Here is a 20,003-nt window from a genome sequence, read left to right on the forward strand (position 1 = left end):
CCCCCCGATGTCGGCATCACAATGAAAACCTTATGTAAGCACCAGTAAGGGGCCATTCAAGTATTACGTCAGCACATTTTTAGCAATTTTTGACACCCCCGTCAGCAGCTTAGAATATTTCATATCTTCAGAAAAGGGTGGTTGATGACGTAAGCAACCTTCAAACGGGGGGGGGGGGTTTGAAGGTTCCCCATTTCCCCCTTCTCCATTTGTCCTCAAAAGTCAGCAACCCTCCCCCCTCGATGCTGACGTAATACTTGAATGACCACTAACAGGAAAACTCAGAAATAAGCTATTAATCGTACACCCTGCTTTTTATAGGACTCTGATTTGTATATTTCTAGTTCTTTACTTTTGTGCAGCATTCTCTATCGACAAAAATTTAAACTAATTTTTTTCTGCAGAAAAAAAACCAAATACCCACAGTGAGAATAATTTTTCTCCGCAAATTGCATTAAAATTTTTTTTTAATTTCATTAATATATTTACGGATTTTTGTTTGGTATATAACAGCTCAAATATTAAAGCTAACAAATTCCCAGCCTTGGGAATTCTTTGTGTATTCAAAACTGTAATCAACTTATTCCTCTCCGTTTAAAGCGAATATGTTACGGGCGTATAACTTGGACGAAAAAGGGCATTCAATATACACGTGTACAAATGTGTATACGCGACTAAATCCGAATGGAATCCTTATTGCATCGGAGATATGAGAATGGAGATATTACGTACTCTCGTAATACCGCGCTTATTGCTTGCCTTCGCGTGATACTGGGAAAACGTCATCTCGGATTGCTTTAGCAGTTTGCACCGTAGAACATTGGGGAACTCTGTCACTGTGGCAATATGACCAGGCAGGCATCCGCGTCTCTCATTATCAGCGTATTTCGGGTCCGAGGAAATATGTGCATATAAATTCCGAATTGAACTGTTGAATACTCGGCTGACGAGAATGTCTTTCTCCCGCGTGTACGTATTTACCACAGACTACGTTCGGAGTTGCTGTGAATGGCTAGCTACACTGTCGCAATTCTCGACGCGAATCTTCATTACGTGAGTTTTGTATCTATCAATGCCCGTGAAATTGTCCTCAATAAAGTGTGAGTCAAATACCCTTAAATTTCAATAATTATGGCGAATTATCTATATGTACGTGTGCCCACAATAAATCTCCTAATAAACTGCTGTTACGAATTTTGAAATATTTGTAGTTTTTCGCTGTATAATTCGGCCAAGTAAAGGCCAAATTAAAGAAAAATAATGTTTATGATGCAAACGTTTCAATAACAAAGATTCTGGTATTCAATTTTTTTTTTAACAATGCGTACTTCCATGACAATTTTGTTAAAAACCATTTTTTCCGCTCCATACTCGTGTTAAAAACTGTTTTTCTAACAATGTTTTGCTATGAATTCCTTCAATTATGGTTTGCTATAAATTCCTTCAACAATAGTTCACCATAAATTCTTTCAACAATGGTTCACTATAAATTTGTCCACCAATGGTTTGCAATAAATTTGTCCACCAATGGTTTGCAATAAATTTATCTTGCAACAATGGTTTGCTATAAATTATTTCAACAATAGTTTGCTATAAATTCTTGCAACTATGGTTTGCTATAAATTCTTGCAACTATGGTTTGCTATAAATTCTTGCAACAATGGTTTGCTATAAATTCTTGCAACATGGTTTGCTATAAATTCTTTTGACACTGATTTATATATAATCTGTCTTTCAACAATGATTTGTGTATAATTATCTTTCAACAAAGGTCTGTATATAATTCATCTTTCAATAATGATTTGCTTGTAATTTATCTTTCAATAATGATTTGTATTCATCTTTCAGTAATGATTTGTATTCCTCTTTCAGTAATGATTTGTATTCCTCTTTCAATAATGATTGGTATTCATCTTTCAATAATGAATTTGTATTCCTCTTTAGAACAATGGCTCGCAATCGATTTAGATTTTCAACACTTGGTTTGAAGAAATAGTTATTTTTTTCTCTTAATAATGGTTTGTCATTATTTTCTGTTGTCGATCATCCAAATAATTCTCTTCTTAATTATACGTATCCAAATAGTTCCTCTCTCAAGAGTAGGTATTCGAATGACTCCTTTATTAAGAATCGTTTCATAAGCCCCATCACCGTTAAAAAAATCAAAAGCTATTGCCTTTGTGAACTTTTGGATTTGATTTTGTAAACACTATTTTCTTTGTAGAAAGCAAAAAAAAAAGCCAATAATGTTAGCTAAAAATACACATACTATATATTTTGTTGAAATTCTTTTTCTTACCATTTTAAACAACGTTTTTCACAGATTTATTTTAAACATCATAAAAATAATACGTCTGCTAAAAAACGGGATTTCCGAATATTTCGAATATATAAACATATATCCATAGAGCCATGTCTTTGTTGAAATTATGTTTCGCAATCAATTCTTTATTTTTTAATTGATTTCTTTCTTCGACAATGGCACAAATACAACACCACAACAGGCAAATTGCCCAACGAGGTAGCTGAGAAAAAGATGCCCATAAAAATATGGATGTCATATACTGTATTTCAAAAATAAATGGTGATGTATAAGTAATCCTAGTGGTTTAATATCGTTTGTGAAACCTTTGGTGAAATTGTATTTATCGCCGTATATTTCTTAAAAAGCTATTTTTCCAGACATACTTATGTTAACAATAGTTTTCAAGCCATATTTCGATGAGTTATCGTTTTAAAATATTGTTTTTTGCATTAACTGAAACAATGAGAAATTTTACATCCTACCAAGCACAAAATTATATTTAGAAACCACTTTATTTGTTGAAGCAAAAAATATCGATATCTGTTAGAAATATCTTTCTAATAGTTTCTAATGAAACATAGTCAACCCTCGGTTTACGAAACCAATGAAAATCACTAAGAAAGATCTTACTTGAACATTGAAGGACAGGACACACCCCGCTTCCCATCTAAAGGAGATATCGAAGAGTTTGAGAAAGAACTCACTGGTTTACTTGCTAGAAAAACAAAGAAATGAAGTTGAAACGATGCTCGGGCCATGTCTGGTTTCATTAATATCATCTATAACAGTGATGTTTAACCTTTGGATGCCCTTGGCCCGATTCAATTCTTTTTGAGTGCAAAGCCCGGTTATGAACACGACTAACCGGAAACAAATGGGGAAAAATGAAATGATGAATCATTCACGGCCTGGTTTGATTGACGCTAGGGCCCGGTACCATGCCTCTGCTTCGCAGATGAGAATCACTGGTCTATAATACCAGTATCAAAGCCCTCAAAATCTCTGCCCGAAACACAATCTGACTACAATATCCTCCAAGCCAAATTCATAGTTCTGTAAAATATTTGATGCTAAGCTTTGACCATGATAGCAAACGCAATACGCAATTCACAATGTGTGTATTGAGAAGTCATTGAGAGTGTTAGATTTATGCCAAAAATTATTGTGAAACATTTACGAAATAAGTTCTTTGATGTAGAGCTTCTTGAAGTTTGAAATGACCATGGATCACAGTGTGGATAATAGGAGTCGTATTTGAGGGGGGGGGGGGCGTGAACATATTATTTACATGAAATCAAATTGTCTGAAATCCTTCCCTCGAAGATTCCGCGTTTTCGGTGTGTTTGCAAACCAAGAATGATTCGTAAACCGAATAATTTTTGCGCCAATACACCGTAGGCTGTGAATTTTGTCTATCTTTTATTGACACACCTCCTCTATACATGTACACTCACATTTCGAACGATCACATACCATCAATTTCTTATCTTCTTCAGCATCCAACAGAGAAGATTATGGAGTCTACAGACTCAGTACGCCCGGAGAAAATGAAATACATTTATCTCAGTCAGCCAGTCAGTGTATATCTTTTAACAGGTGACCATTTGACAAATAACTAACTCTGAAAGAATGCAACAAAGACGAAGAAAAAGGTAGAAAAATAAATGGACGGAAACTTGAACAGAGGAAACAACAAGAGTCGGTTACATGATGGAAGATATTCAATTTCTTCTCTTCTTATACTTTCTCTTTATTTCTTTTCTCCTGACAAACGATATGAAGACAAAATGAACCTCCGGCAAACAATAATGACCACAGGAAAGACGATGGACGCGACCAGCGGAGAATATAAAAGGACATTAAGATGATGGTGATGCTAGAAGAATAGCCTCGAAGAAGGAAATACGGCCATCAAAAGATAGTAAAAAGAATATTATTAATAATGAAAGAAGTACATAAAAATGACCGAGAAGTGGAACAACTAAATTGCTATTCTTGTTATCAGTAGTCCATTATGACAGTAAATAATAATCAATGATGTCGGAAAACATCTGTTCCAGCGAGTAACAATCACAAATAATAAATATTCAGATTTTTTGGTTTAATAATACTATAATAATTAAGATTATTGAGAATGAGGGATTGGGTCCCTAAACAGAATGTGTTCAAACTCAAATGGGCCAGTCAGCTAGTTACAGCTAAAACACGTCCTCATCGAATTATATTCTGCACTTACGCGGGCGGCATTCTGTGAACTAAAATGCAGTTTATGCTCGTTATAACGACCATGCGTTATGGCGACAGTTTTAATATAACGATCATTACGATAGGTTTTAAATATTTTCTTATTCACGTAATGTTATTTTCCATTCAATATAATAACTAGGACTCGGATCTTTATGACATCAGATTTGTTTTATGAGAAGTCATATTTGGGCATTTTTGAGCAATGTAGTAATATTTTAATCTGTAATTTCCTTAAGAGAGATGTAGTTACTCTTACTTACGATTTTTGACTTATTATATTCTGACAATAAATTCTTGTCATTTTTTTTCGGAAAAGAATTGTTGCATTCCCAGTGGCCACTTTTTTGTTCTTCGATATCTTTGTTGTTTCTCTGAGTGGTATGCCAATCACTTGCGGAAAATGTTATTCATTCGGGCACTCGAAATATTCGTATTCAATGCATTTTCATCATGTGTAAACCACAGGTTACTAAATGATGTTCCACAGAACCCCAGGGTTCCGTGACAGCTTTTTTTGGGGTTCCGCGTGACCAAACACCACAGAACCGTTAAAAATCCCCAATTTTGGAGAGCTATTAAAGAAGAAAACGTTTTTGTTACTGATACGAGCAACTACCGATGTTCTTTGTTTTGAAAGACTATAGTGTAGTACAAAAGAATCTAGTCCACTTCCATGACTAACCTTTAGAGTGTGCAAGCATGTCAGTTGACAAGACGACGTGCGAGTATGTAAATATAATATAAAAGTGTATGCATATTTTTAAAGCGGTAGTTTTGGTTGGAGAACAGAGAGGTGGTTTCTCTGCCCACAAAAGGACATGCTTATACAGTTTGGGGAATTTTTTTCTGCGCAGCAAAAAACTGTACACGGGAGCATTCGCAGTCTTTCTCAGTTTCAAAACGTCTATATTTTGTAAATTTATTCTCCAAATAATTAAATAAATATATAATTAATAAACCTAATTCAAAATTCGTTTAGCTTTTCTTACAAACGACCACCTTGAGTGAAAATCACATTTTAAAGAATTTAAGTGATCGTTTAACAATGAAAATGTAAAACATCCGTAAAAATCACTAGCTCAATCACATGGCGGGCCGCAGGATTGATGCGAACATTTTCCGGGTCACTAGCTTTTCGACTTCAATATTTAACAATCTAAAATAGCCTTTTACCAGCACCCCCTAGAGATACAAGGGTTGGAAAGTTCATTAAGACTACTTGTCAAGTTTGCCACACTGGCTCACAAATAGCTCAAGGTGATTGGATGTGAGGCATAGAAATCGTCAATTCTGAGCCCGATTGTTTCTTTTCCGCACAACGCTGATACTGGCACGTGCAGCGGAATTCTTTTTCTCTGAATATTCTGAGCGAGGATGGCCTACCTGCTGACGTCAGGAGCAGCGTGCAGACGCCTTCTATATCTCTAATGCTGGTTTTACCCACCGCAAATGACCACAACAGGATGTCACCTTGAGGCCGCGATAAACTCACAGTGGTAATATTAGGCATGAAGAGGAACAAAAATTGTTATGTCATAGAACATGGCATATCGCACACCACGTTCAGTCGGTGAAAATCGCAAAAAATACTTATGAAGGATGTGACGTCAAGTGGGACAAAATACCAATAATAAATAGAGAAAAACATTTGTTTGACAGTATTTTTACAACACAGCCTCTGGTATAGAAAATGAAGTACAATAATAAGTAAAAAAAAGTAAAATAAATAAGTACAAAAATCCCATATTCACTCATGATTTACAGCCTGCGCGACACAGCTCAATACTACTACTACTAAGCCCCACATGTACCTCGTTTATATTCCTCTGCCGAATTTCTAACGAATTGGTACATGTGCATGTCTGTATAATGAACCTAACGTGAAGCTTGTTTCTGTTCAATTCTTGTCATAGTGCTGCCATCTACCACATATTTTTTAAACTATGAGTGAAGTGTAATGTTTGAATATTTTATCGTTGTAGGCCTGTTGCTCTCTGTGGCGAGACTTTTTTGATGGGGGAGATCGGCTTGCATTCGCCCAAAAACTAACTATTGAGCATAACTAAATATCAGAACGTAGACGAAGAGAAATGATAATCACGCTGTCAAATAAATGTTTTTTCCACTTATTATTGGCATTTTTTGTCCCACTCGACGTCACATCCTTCATAAGTATTTTTGCGATTTTCCCCGACAAAACATGGTTTGCGATATGCCATGTTCTATGACAATTTTCGTCCCTCCCGATTCCCTAGCATCGACCATCTGACGCCACTTCAAGGCAACACCCGGTATTTTAAAACAATAATCTGCCACGATAATCATATTTTAAAGAGAATGCAAATTATTTATTTAACAATCAATCAAAGCAACGCTTCTGCCACACATAGGTTAATATGATTCCTCCAAATATCATACCTCTGTCATTTTGGAAATAAAGCCCGATTCGCGTTTGGATGAATATTTTAGACGGCACTATCAGTTTGGAGCAGTTATTAATAGGTAATTAATAATAATAATTCACGAGCCGATTCCGGTACCCTGATCACGAATAGGAATGCTCGCTATGAATACAGAATTCGAAAGTATCATATTTAGTATTCTTACGATCGGCAGCGTCGAATTTGTGAGAATCCTCGAAACAGGACTCTTCTCAATTCTAGTTTGAGAACAATGTTACAGAGCACCGAGAGGCTTATTTTCCAGAAAATGTCACTGCAATTTTCATAATGGCCTACTATCGCCATGAAATACATTCTACTAAAGTGTTCTTCAACCGCATGTTCATGGACCGGCGCCGGTGAGCAAAACATATTGACCTATCCGTATAGCCGCTACAAAATTTTAGATTCATTAAATATCGTAGTCTCAAAATTGATTGTTATTTCTGCGTCAGCAGGTCTGAAAATTAGGGGTCATTCAAGTATTACGTCAGCATCGAGGGGGGGGGATAGGGGTTTCGGATTTGCTGACTTTTGATGACAAGGGGAGGGGGTTTGAAGGTTGCTTACGTCATCAACCACCCTTTTTGAAGACATGAAATATTCTAAGCTGCTGACGAAATTTTGCTGACAAGGGGAGGAGGGGTCAAAAATGGCAAAAAATCCGCTTACGTAATACTTGAATGGCCCCTTATACTGGGTGCCAGCAAACAGGGGGTATGGCATTTTACTGTCAGACCATTCATCCTAGAGGTAGTCTTCCAACTAGAAAAAATTTTTATATAACGTGTAGTACTCAGATAAGTTATTCATGTTTCAAAGGGCTGTATGGTTATTAAAATAAAAAATTAACTTATTAACTTATAATTAAATTATTTATTTTTTTCACTGGTCCCTAAATTATTTTACCCATTTATTCACTATTTGCTATATTTCGCAACCTCCTATTTATCATTTTTTCTTTGCCAGTCAGCAAATTATTCCGTCTATTTATGTTTGCTGGTCCGCAAATGCTCCTATTTACATGTATCTGTTTTTCTCTCATCGGCTTTCAAATTATTTCTCCCATTCATAATTTTTATATATAGCCGGTCCGTAAATAATTTCTCCCTATAATTTTCACCGGCCCGTAAATTATTTCCCCCTATTCATTCTCGTCTTTCGGCCCGCAAATTATTTCTCATATTTATTCAGGAGTGTGTACGTGTCTTCCGGTCTTATTATTTCTCACATCGCCAGCCCACGAATTCGTTTAACCACTTTCACCGGTTCCGCAGATGTAAAATCGCTGAAGAACACCGTTCTAAGTAGCATTCGAACATTACCTAAAGGACTGAGTAATATTTACACAAACATGCATGGAACGGAATCACCAGAACCAGAACGATCTTAACACGGGAGAGCTTTCGATCATTTTCCAAGTCCTCCCGGACGACATTTACCTTGATATTTACGATGTGCATTCATATAGCACTCGAACTTTTTCACGGTCGTAGGGCCTCAGAGGCTCTTCCAACGCTGTTGAAACTGATAAAAGCAGCACGAAAGGACAGCATTCGCCCGTGTAGTTGAAAAGATACGGAGTCATCTGGGAGGAATATCCCTTAAAAGTTCGTCCTGGAACATGTCACATATATTTTGGTTGAAATGCTTAGCTTCTCCTCCTTACACTCTCTTTCTGTCTCGCTTAGTGGCATTGCTTTCGCTGCGATAAAAATCCCTAACGCATTCATGTAATAGTGAAAAGGGAGGAAAAAAAGGTAAAGGCGGGATTTTTGTTTCCTTTCCCGTCCCTGATATTACACGCAACGCTCACAAGTGTCCATTTGTTGTCGTGGTTGTTTTTCTATCATTCACTGATATCCGGAAATCATAAATAACAATTTCCACGAATATTGAAAAGCATCTGATAAGAGTTTCTTCCGCTTCTAGGGGGAAAAAAGCGTATTCAAATAATAAATACAAGTAGAATGCCAGTACTGGCAATAACAGGGCCGAGTGGCGCCGTGGTAAGATGCTCGTCTTCCACTGTTAAGATCCATGGGTTCGAATCTGGGCATAGAACGTTAGAAGCAGGTTCTTTACCCCTGGGTCGACCACCGATGGACGAATCCTTCATCCAACTCCACTAGTTGAAAGTTGGTGTTCGTAATGCGATGCCTAAAAAATAGTGCTCCCGAGTGGCGGGTGCAATGCCTGGCTACCACTGTGAAGGCTGTCGTCAGGTCCAATCCAGGGGAGCACATGGATAGCAATTTTTTTCCCATAACGAGATTGAGATGACTACCGAGAGATGGCGCCTTCATGCCCCATCCCAACGTTCTAATGGCAGTAAATTGTTCTGTGTAGCAATGTGGCCGAAGTAAGGGTGTGTGTGAAGTAGTACAAAAACTAGATTCTGTTGTTTATAGAAAAATACGAAGAATAATTATGGGGACTGTTTTTTTATGCATATACGGGCTGATTTTATACAGGCAATTCCACTAAAAAATGTCTCGATTCAACCATTTCAGTAGAAATCACATTATGAAAAAATGAAATAACTATCATGTAAATTTTTGGTAGTTTTAATTAAGGACTAAAAAGAAATAAAAAAAACAACTATTGTACACAACAATTTAGTTAACGTGATACTTGAAAGTTTCGTCAGCACTACACGTTTATTTAGAAGACACCAACGTCAGAGGTCCTTTGAAGACGGCACCCATTGGTGTTGAAATGCATTAGGACTTTTATTATTTTTTGTGTATTTGCCTTATTCGTTGGTGTCTTCTAAATATTCTTGGGCAAAGTGGATCAACTCTTCTACTACACGTTTACAATAAAAATGAAAGATACCAATTTAAATTATGTTGATTGACACGTAATTTTTAATATTAATTTATTTATTATTAATATATAATAATATATTATTAATAAATAATTGACTAATAATAATATAATTATTATTTTTCCACAAAGAAAGCCATAATTTGTTTTATAAATTTGTTAGGGAATATTTTGCAAAAAAGCAGTATTTTATTATTACTACTAAACTACACGCACACCCCGTCCATATTCCTCTGCGGAACTTCTAACACGAATTGGTACGTGTTAAAATGTCGTTGTATGTGTTGTGAATCTAACGTGAAGTTTGTTTATGTGTAATGCTTGTTATGAGTAGTGCTGCCATCAATTTCTCCAACTATGAGTGTTGTTTAATGAATGAATAATTGTCCCGTTTTGTGTGTGTGTAAGCCTGTTGCTCTCTATGGCGAGACTTTCTAAGAAGTGTTCAACTGCATGACACAAAAGTGTGATGCAGTTGAACACTTCTGCCGGAGCGAAATATCAAACTGAATTTTATATATATTAATTAACATATCTGGAAAAAGTAGTTTCTCCCCACACTTGTGTTGTCATCTGAAGTGATTATGCAGCCTTTTTTTCTTCAAAATATCAACACCCAACAACGTATGAAAGGGTTATTACGGGGTTTAAAAGTTGATGCCACAGGGGGGTTATAAATAAAGTGACAGATTAGACAGTGAAAGAATAAATAAATTCGATTTCTGATCACCATGTGAAAAAACAACGGGAGCTATATGGGTCAGAGTAGTGACAGTATAATTAAGCTGAATAGTGTCTGCCACCTATGTAGCGCCCGTTGTAGTGGATTTTCGAATTTCATTGAAACTTGGTCTGTACGTTATTTACACCATCAGAAAAAGATAACTGTGTTGAAAAGCCACTTTTCACCACAAGGATCACTTTTCACCACAAGGATCACTTTTCACCTGGTTGTCAAAATAATTGAACTATACTACAGTACATGCGTCTGATTAGTGTTAGTTTATTTACAGCCACCCTGTGTGCTCTAACGTACCGTCAGTGGATAAGGGGATGAAAAAAATTCTCAATGTTCAGAACTCCTGCCGGTGAAATCCAACGCGAGAAACTTGGATTCAAGGGATTCAAGATGCTGGATGCGTGCGTTCTTTTTTACGCGCCGTAGTTCTGTGATATTACTGCACTTCGGCAGTGACGTAACTTCTAATATACGTAAAAAACTGATGTATAAACTTCTCAAAACAATAGCTGATGAGCATACCTGCTATACCAATTCTGAATAACAGACTAATTCTTACCAAGACTAATATTCATTCACAACCATTACTAGAAAGCATTGTTTTGCAAAAGAGCTGCGTTTTCTTCTAACTTCAATTATAATATTCCGGATATCTATTTCACAATTATTATTATCTTATTATTTTCTATTGAATATATGTCCTATTAAACAGAAAATAATAGGCATCGCATTTTAGAGGCATTTTTAATTAATTTGGGAGATAATTCGAGCATTCAAAAACTTTTAAAGTGCAATCTTACTTAAGCCAATTTTCAATGAGAAACCCGTCAATATATACTTCAATTAAGCTCAGCCACCCACGCGTACGTTCGTTTGCAAAAAAAATAGCGGGGATCCATTATCGGATTTCCTCAATTACTCTAATCAAACCAATACAAAAGATACAGATGGAGATTCCGACAAAAACACAAAATGACCATAAGTAGTCCTGAAAAGAGTGCATTACTCATTGAATAGTGAGAGGGAAGAAGTTATGAAATAATTAATTAGCTGAAAGGCTTTCTCGGTGAATTTTCACCGATACCGTGAGCCTTATTCTCTAGTACGTGAGCGAGCGCATAGTGTACGCTCACTACTTGTTAATTAAGCCGTTTTGAGGTTCCATTAGAATAGCTCAAGGAAAATTCCGAGCTGGGAACTTTAATTGCGTTCACCTCACAAGTGAATTAGCTTCGTAGGGTTTTGGTTCCTATGCATTTAAATTAAATATTAAAGCTTATTACCGGACATAAATTTTGATTTAGGACACCGATTATATACCCCAAGCAGAATATCCCGCTTTCCACCACTATTCCCAGGAACAGTCTATTACGTATTCGTGAATAATATCCACGGGGATAGTTTCCTCAAAATATGGAGTCTGATATCCACAATAATATTTTGAGGTACTTTGCTGGTTACATATTCATTGGCGGATAGTGTGTTGCTCGAGATTTAAATTTCAACGAGGTGAATTTCTCTTGATGTCTGTGTGTGATGATGTCTTCATATATTCGCACTAAGGGGAATCACGACCCCGGAACTTGATTTTTCAACAATGCTTTATAAAACATATTTCTTTGCAAATCAAGAGCAGAAAATTTCGTGTAAATTGGTTAATTTCTTCTTGGGAAATAGAAGAAAAAAGTAGCAATAGATTATACAGGGTGTCCTGTAAGTAATAATGCGGCGTTTATCTCATCAACCTTTCATCGTAGAGGTATCATTTCAAATGCTCAAAAGGCGTTCATAAATTACCCTGTACCAATTTTGAGAGAAAAAATACAGCATGTCACAAAATTAAAAAAAAACCTAAATTTTTATACGGTCCCCTTTTTCTGTAACTTCCAATTAGAAAGTTGTTGCCCTGTCTTCTCTGATCCCGACAAAAAAAAATCCCATGTTCTTAACTGCGATATTCACTGAGATATTTTAATTCACAAATCGCAGAAAAGTTGGACAAGAATAGCAAAAACTGATGGACAAAGCTCCTTTCTCCACACTCTTACGGTGTCCTTTCCCAATTCCTCTCCAATTTTTGAATTCGAATATCTCAGCGAATATTTTGCACTAAGAAACATGGAATATTTTTCAGTTGGCGTCAGGGGAGACACGGGCTACCACTTTCTGATCGGAAGTTAGAGAACAGAGGGTCGGTATAAAAATTTAGATTTATTATTTTGTGACGCACTGTATTTTCACTCTCAAAACTGGTGCAGGGTAATTTTTTTAACATATTTTCAGCATTTTTTTAAAATTAGAATCGTACCTCTACGACGAACGGTTGATGAGATAAAGGCCTCATTAACACTTACAGGACACCCTGTAGTGTAAATGTAATACAAGAAAAAACTTCTTGAACTCCATTTTCTCAGATTGAAGTTTTTGAGTTCATCCGTAAGATTGCAAAAAAAAAAACTATGGCATCAAAAGTTTTGAAATTTTGCAGAAATGTTTATTCGGCATGTATTTAATAAAATGAAACTCTGATTTCGCACTTGACCAATGGGAAGTGTTTTTAACAAAATGGTGAATTTTCAGATTTTCGAAATTTATGTATATTTTTTCAAACTTTCAAAAAACTTCATAGCCGGATGTTCATTTTGCTAACGTATGTTGAATAAACATTTCTATAAAGTTTCAAAATTTTTGGTGCATTAGTGTTTTTTTTTTCTCTTTTTTTAATCTTACGGATGAGTTCAAAAACTGTAATCTTATCACGTGATTGGATTGATTGCGAAAATGATGTTTAAGGTTGCTTTGTTCACTCTGCTTCATGGATGTGTTTGCCACCAACAAAAATATTTTATGTAGTTTGACTTGGACGGATCGCACTGATCACTTAGGCGCAACAAAAGTGGACCACGTATGTTGTTTGTGTATGTTCGTATATGTGTGTGTCGTGCTGTATTTAATTTTTTTTTATGTATTGTATATGCGTATGTTAATAAGTTTTCAAAATTTCAGTTTCAATCTCAGAAAAGCGAGCTTATTCAAAGAGTGTTTTTTCTTGAACACAAAATTTACACTATAAAAATTTAGTGTACACTGAAAAACACTGAAAAAATTTACACTCTAATTCATTTACTACTTTTTTTCTCCTATTTCCAAACAACATATAGACTAAACGAATGAGACGTTTCTTGATGGAGAGACAAAATCGTTAATATGAGAGATTTAATTAAATGATTAAATTATATGATACATCAGAGACCCATCGGGAACGCATTTTCTTGCATGCGTCCGGTCTCACACTTCGACATCGAATGATACTCAAATGATAGTACCGCTACATGGCAGGTGTCTTTCTGCTACGCACCTACATCTAAAGAGCAGGTGGTATTCGCTAACATTCGGCCACCCTGCTACTAGAACGTCCTCGTTCACATGATACATTATTTTGCACAGCACAATTTTTCTGGCGTATATCAACAAATACACTAATTGCAAAACTAAATTATGGAAACTATAAAACACGATACACAATATAAATGCCAAAATATAACAAAGTACTAAAATAAACAAACACACATAATATGAATTGAAGTCAGAAAATAATGACAGTTCTCTTATAGTACATAGTCTTTCAAATATGATGGCAATTTTCTCGCCCTTTTAGGATGGTTCACTCTGTTTGAATCATTGTCAGGATCGCAATATTCCTCTCTCGGTGTACATGCATTTGATACATGATTATCGTTGATTTGTTTCACTTCACCATCATCATCGTCATTGAGCTCTGAGTCAATAACTTGATCTTCATCGTCAACAAGATGGAATAGTTTCATCTGAGATGCATGGGCTGTTGTTGTATAATTTTTTCGTCTTCCTCGCCCTTGACCACTTTGACGAAAATCAGTGATCTTATATGTGTCTGATGGCAGTATTCCAGCAACCACCATTGGACCTCGGTACTTTGCTTGTGTTTTGGTGCTTACTCCGGTTTGCTCTGGTAACCGTCGTACCACTATCACATCACCAATAGAATATTTAAAAGCAACGCTGTGATGAGCATCGTACATCTCTTTCATTTTCTCTTTTGAGTCCAGAATATTTTCTCGAGCTTGATCACGCAATTTGTTTGGTGACTCATATTCGGAAGACGTTGGCAATAATTCCGGTGGGAAGTAACCGGGTCTTTCGGGTTTGTACCCATGCAGAAGTTCAAAAGGGGACTTGCCTGTGGACTTACTGGGTGCCCAATTTATTGATCTTTGCACTTCAGGCAATACTCGATCCCAATCCCTATGCGACTCAGTTTTAACAGACGAGGTTATCATAGGTATAAGAACTCTGTTTATACGCTCGACTTGACCATTTGCTTGTGGCCTTTGACTACAGATAAGTGTATGTCTGATTCCATGCAATTTACAGTAATCTTCAAATGCTTTTGACGTGAAGCAGGTTCCTCGATCAGTTATAACACGATGGGGAGTTCCATAATCATTGATGAATTCATCAAAGTACTTGAGTACACTTTTCGTGGAGCAATTAGGACACGGTCGTAAACGCACAAATTTCGTGAAGTTATCAATAATGACCAAAAGTTCTTTGTTGCGATGAGAACTGGATATCAATGGTCCCAAGAAATCCATGTGAATAATTTCAAACGGTCTTTTACCTGGGAGTATAGGGTTCAATTTTCCTTGTTTCTTTCCTGATGGTGCTTTTGTAAATGCACAGACCACACACTGTCTCACATGTTGTTTGACGTAGCTCACCATTTTTGGAAACCAAAAATGTTCTCTGATCATCTGTACTACTTTTTCTGCACCATAATGACCTGAAAAGTCATGATATTTCACAGCAAGGTATTTTCTCATGGTTCGTGGCATCACAAACAACTTTCGTTGCTTGGAATTAATTTCTTCGATGCGATATAGTATACCTTCATTCAACTCATAGTTATCAATAGTAGATTTATCATGATTAGTACGTTTAGATACTGGCTTCTTGAGAACGGAAATAATTTTCTGCAATTCTTTGTCCTGAGACTGAATAAGAGAAACTCTATCTCTTTCGTTGGAAATGTAAAATGCCTTGGGATTTACATTAAATTCGCTTGGACTGTTAGAACGAATCCCGTAATACGATGTATTTTCGCATTCTTCCACAGGTGAACGACTGAGAGCATCGACGTGCGTCATATTCTTTCCAGGACAATGTTTCACCTCATAATCAAATTCGCTAAGTTGTTCAGCCCATCTCGCAATTTGAGGCTTAATATTTCGTTGAGTGTTCAAGTATATGATAGCAGAACAGTCGGTAACAAGCGTAAATTTCAAGCCAAGTAGTAACGGTCGAAGTCGCGTCATTGACCATACAACAGCAATGAGTTCAAGACGACTGGAGTGGTACTTTTCTTCATTAGGATGAGTTCTACGACTCACACAGTACACCAGCCTTAGATTGTTGCTTTTGTCACGTTGAAGTAGCATACCTGCTAATCCGACAGCACTTGCATCAGTGTGCAATTCTGTTTTATCACGAGGATCGAATAACTTTAACACCGGTTGTGATACTAGTTTTTCTCGCAATATCGCAAAAGCATTTTGTTGTTCATCATTCCATTCAAATAACTGATTGTTCCTAAGTAAACGGTTAAGAGGAAATGCTATGATAGCATAACGTTCTATGAAGCGCCGAAAGAAACCAGTCAAACCCAAAAATCGTCGTAGTTCTTCTTTAGTCTTGGGAACTGGATACTCAGCTATAGCAATTAATTTCCTTGGCCCAGGCTTCAATCCCTCTCTGCTTACCACGAAACCAAGATATTCCACTTCAGGCATACCAAATTCACATTTGGATAGTTTCAATGTCACCCCAGCTGTTTGCAGTTTTTCCAGAACGTTTTTCAATTTTACCATCATGTCATCGAAATCACATGCGCCAAAAAATATATCATCAACAAAACATGTTACAGTGTTCCACAATAGATCACCCAAAGCAACAGACATCGCACGCTGAAAAACTGGAGGTCCATTTGCTAACCCGAAAAATAAACGAGTTGGCTCGAAATGTCCATCAGGTGTTGTAAACGCAGCTTTACGTGATGATTCATCATCCATTGGGATCTGGTTGAATCCTTGACATGCATCAAGAATGCAAAACATGCTAAATCCTGAAAGACGGTCAAGTAAATCATCAAGACATGGAAGGGGAAATTTATCTTTCACGGTTTGAGCATTTAACTGCCTGTAATCAATCACCATTCTGTATTCACCAGTCTTTTTGGGAACAAGTAGTACTGGACTACTGTACTCCGATATACTATCTCGTATAATTCCTTGATCTTTCATTTCAGTTGTAATTTTTCGCAGTATTTGTCTTTCATAATGTGAAGCACGGTATGGAGATCGTGCTACCGGTTTGCTTCCTGGAATTTCATTTATGTGCATCACAGCTGTATTGATGCATCCGATTTCGTCATGTTCTTTCGCAAAACATGAACGATAATCATTAAGTAATTCGCACAGCCTATTTTTTTCTTGTTCCTTTATGACATCGCCGACTTTAATTTCTTCACAAATAATAGGTTGCCTATTGCCTGTGATTGCTTTTGCAACCATAACATCAGAAACATCAACACTGGAATCAGGCTCGCTATTCTCATCATGCCAGAATCCACGAAAAATACCTCTATTTTTCTTTATTGGTATTTGACATACTTCCTCGACCTGAATTTTACACAATCTATCAAACTCATCGATATTAAGGAACTGTGACTTTCCTTCTTTCCGTATCAAGATTAATTCCGGTGAATCGATAACATTATTACCAATGAGTACATTTGGTCCCTCAAAAGTATCGTCTTTTACTATATAGAATGTAATACTTCTCATTACTACATTATCTATGCCGACATTCACTTCTGTAATTCCTAGAGGTTTACTGAGACCACCAATACCTCTAATAGGAGAAATAACATCATTACGAACGTCGGCGTTTACCCTTTGAGCAAAATTTTGTTTCATCATAGAGATGTCAGCACCTGTATCTACAACAGCTTCAGTTTCAACCTCATTGATACGAACAGTTTTGTTGTGAGAAGTAATGTTTGTTTTCGGCGTGAACATAGCTGTGTTCACCAGATGATTTTTTGGTTTTGTTGAACAATCTTTGGTACCATGACCCTCTTTTTTACAAGATGTACAGAACTTCACCCTTTTTGGTTTGGGACAATCTCTGGAAAAATGTCCCTTCTGGTAACAGTTATAACATGCATTATGGTCTGCAGGTTTACCAGTATCAATGTCCTTTCGCCAATGATAATCTTCTTTCTGTGTTTTGTTTTTGTTAAATTTTTCTCGAGTCAAGTTTTGAGTTGGCGGTCTAGAGCCTTTTGAATATTCATTATTATACACTTTTTTACCAGTGCTCATGACCACACTTTCATATTCATCAAGCATTTCTGTCAACTTTGCCACGGTAGTGATTTTTGACCATTCATCAATGAAATGATTACGAACATCTGCATTCACACTACGTTTTAGTTGATCTGTTACGATAAGTTCTTTTAGTTCCTCGAAATCTTTTATTCCCAATCCGCTTATCCATTCCTCGAAATAATTTCTCAATTCGAAACCAAAGTCCTTCCACGTAATTTCCGAACTTTTCTTGTGGTTATTGAAAAGCTGGCGGAATTGTTCAGGACACAATTTGAATCGTCTCAACAGAAGTTTCTTAACATAGTCATATTCAGCAGCTTCCTGCTCAGGTTCTCTGGCAATGAGAGCAACAATTTCTGATGGTAATACACTGATGAGATGCGTAACCCAATGTTCTTTCGGGATGGACATGATCTTAGCCTGACGCTCAAAAGAGGTCATAAATAAGCTAATATCATTCTTCATATCAAATTTTGGGATCAATTTATGAAGATCTACTTTAAATGAACTATCATTTTCCCTCGCTAGACCCCCACCAATTGAACTTAGAGACAGTTCTAACCGTTTCTTTTCCAATTCCAATTCCATCCTTTTCATTTCCATTTCATCCTGACGCTTTCTCATCTCCATGTCATTTTGACGCTTCCTTTCCTCGCGCTCATCAATCTCTCGTTGTATTCTAGTTTCTATAACGGTGTCGACAAGGACCCTAACAAATTCTTCCTCATAATTCTTCGAGTTTAGAATTAATAGTTTTAAATCAGCAACTTTAAAATCGGGATCAACTGTTTCCCCAAGTTCCTCGGCGAGAATTTTCAAGTCACCTTTTCTCGCTTTCGCTAAGAATGACATCTTGCAATATTAAAAAAAATAATAATAATAAAAGAAAAGAAAATGACCAGTGCTATGGTATTATTGCTAAATAATGATACGGAAGATATATATAGCATTAAATTGGCTCTGATCATGAAACGAAAATAGTTCAACTCACCACTATATAGCAACAATAAAAAAATAAATCACTTCACTTCACTGAAAATAAATCGAAATTCGCGTAAAATCTTGTACATCGCACTTGCGCGCTAATATAACCATCGCATCGTCAAACGTGGAACCACATAATAATGTATGAAATAATTTCACTGAAGATCAATCAAAGTTTGCGCAAAATTTTAAACATCACACTCGCGCACTATCACCATCACAACACCTCGACACATCGGAAACGTCGCAGAATAATATACATCATACACGCACTGATATCTCGCACTGCATATACTAATATCGCGCACTAAATCATCACAACATCAGTCATCATCATATTTTCACCAGCAAGGATAGGTCGTAGAATCACTGAAACATCAGAAATATCGTTGAATCTTTAACCTCAACAGCCATTAGACTACTTCGGGAATCCTCGGGTAACATCGGCAATCGTAGGGAGACATCGATATCTTCGGTAACATCGGAGATCCACGGAATCTTTAACCTCAACAGCGATTAGTATACTTCGGCAATCCTCGGTAGACTTCGGATATCCTCGGGTGACATCGGAAACAGCAACCAGCGGACGTCATCGGCAATCACCAGTAGAAAAGAAAGAAACTTTTTTTTTTTGTTTCGTCGTCGAAAAGACAAACTTCGCAAGCTGCCGATTGTGGGCTCTAGTTCATAAACGTCAACGCACGTGGGATATGCATAGCATCATCGTTATCACTATATATCTATGTCTATGTCTATATCTATGGCTATGTCTATCCCACTTCTGAATTATAGACTAAACGAATGAGACGTTTCTTGATGGAGAGACAAAATCGTTAATATGAGAGATTTAATTAAATGATTAAATTATATGATACATCAGAGACCCATCGGGAGCGCATTTTCTTGCATGCGTCCGGTCTCACACTTCGACATCGAATGATACTCAAATGATAGTACCGCTACATGGCAGGTGTCTTTCTGCTACGCACCTACATCTAAAGAGCAGGTGGTATTCGCTAACAAACAAATCT

The sequence above is a fragment of the Pholcus phalangioides genome, unplaced genomic scaffold (genome assembly GCF_987345545.1).
Source record: "Pholcus phalangioides strain wild (caught in Gottingen) unplaced genomic scaffold, Ppha-v1.0 ptg000015l_1, whole genome shotgun sequence".
In the NCBI taxonomy this organism is placed as follows: Eukaryota; Metazoa; Arthropoda; class Arachnida; order Araneae; family Pholcidae; genus Pholcus; species Pholcus phalangioides.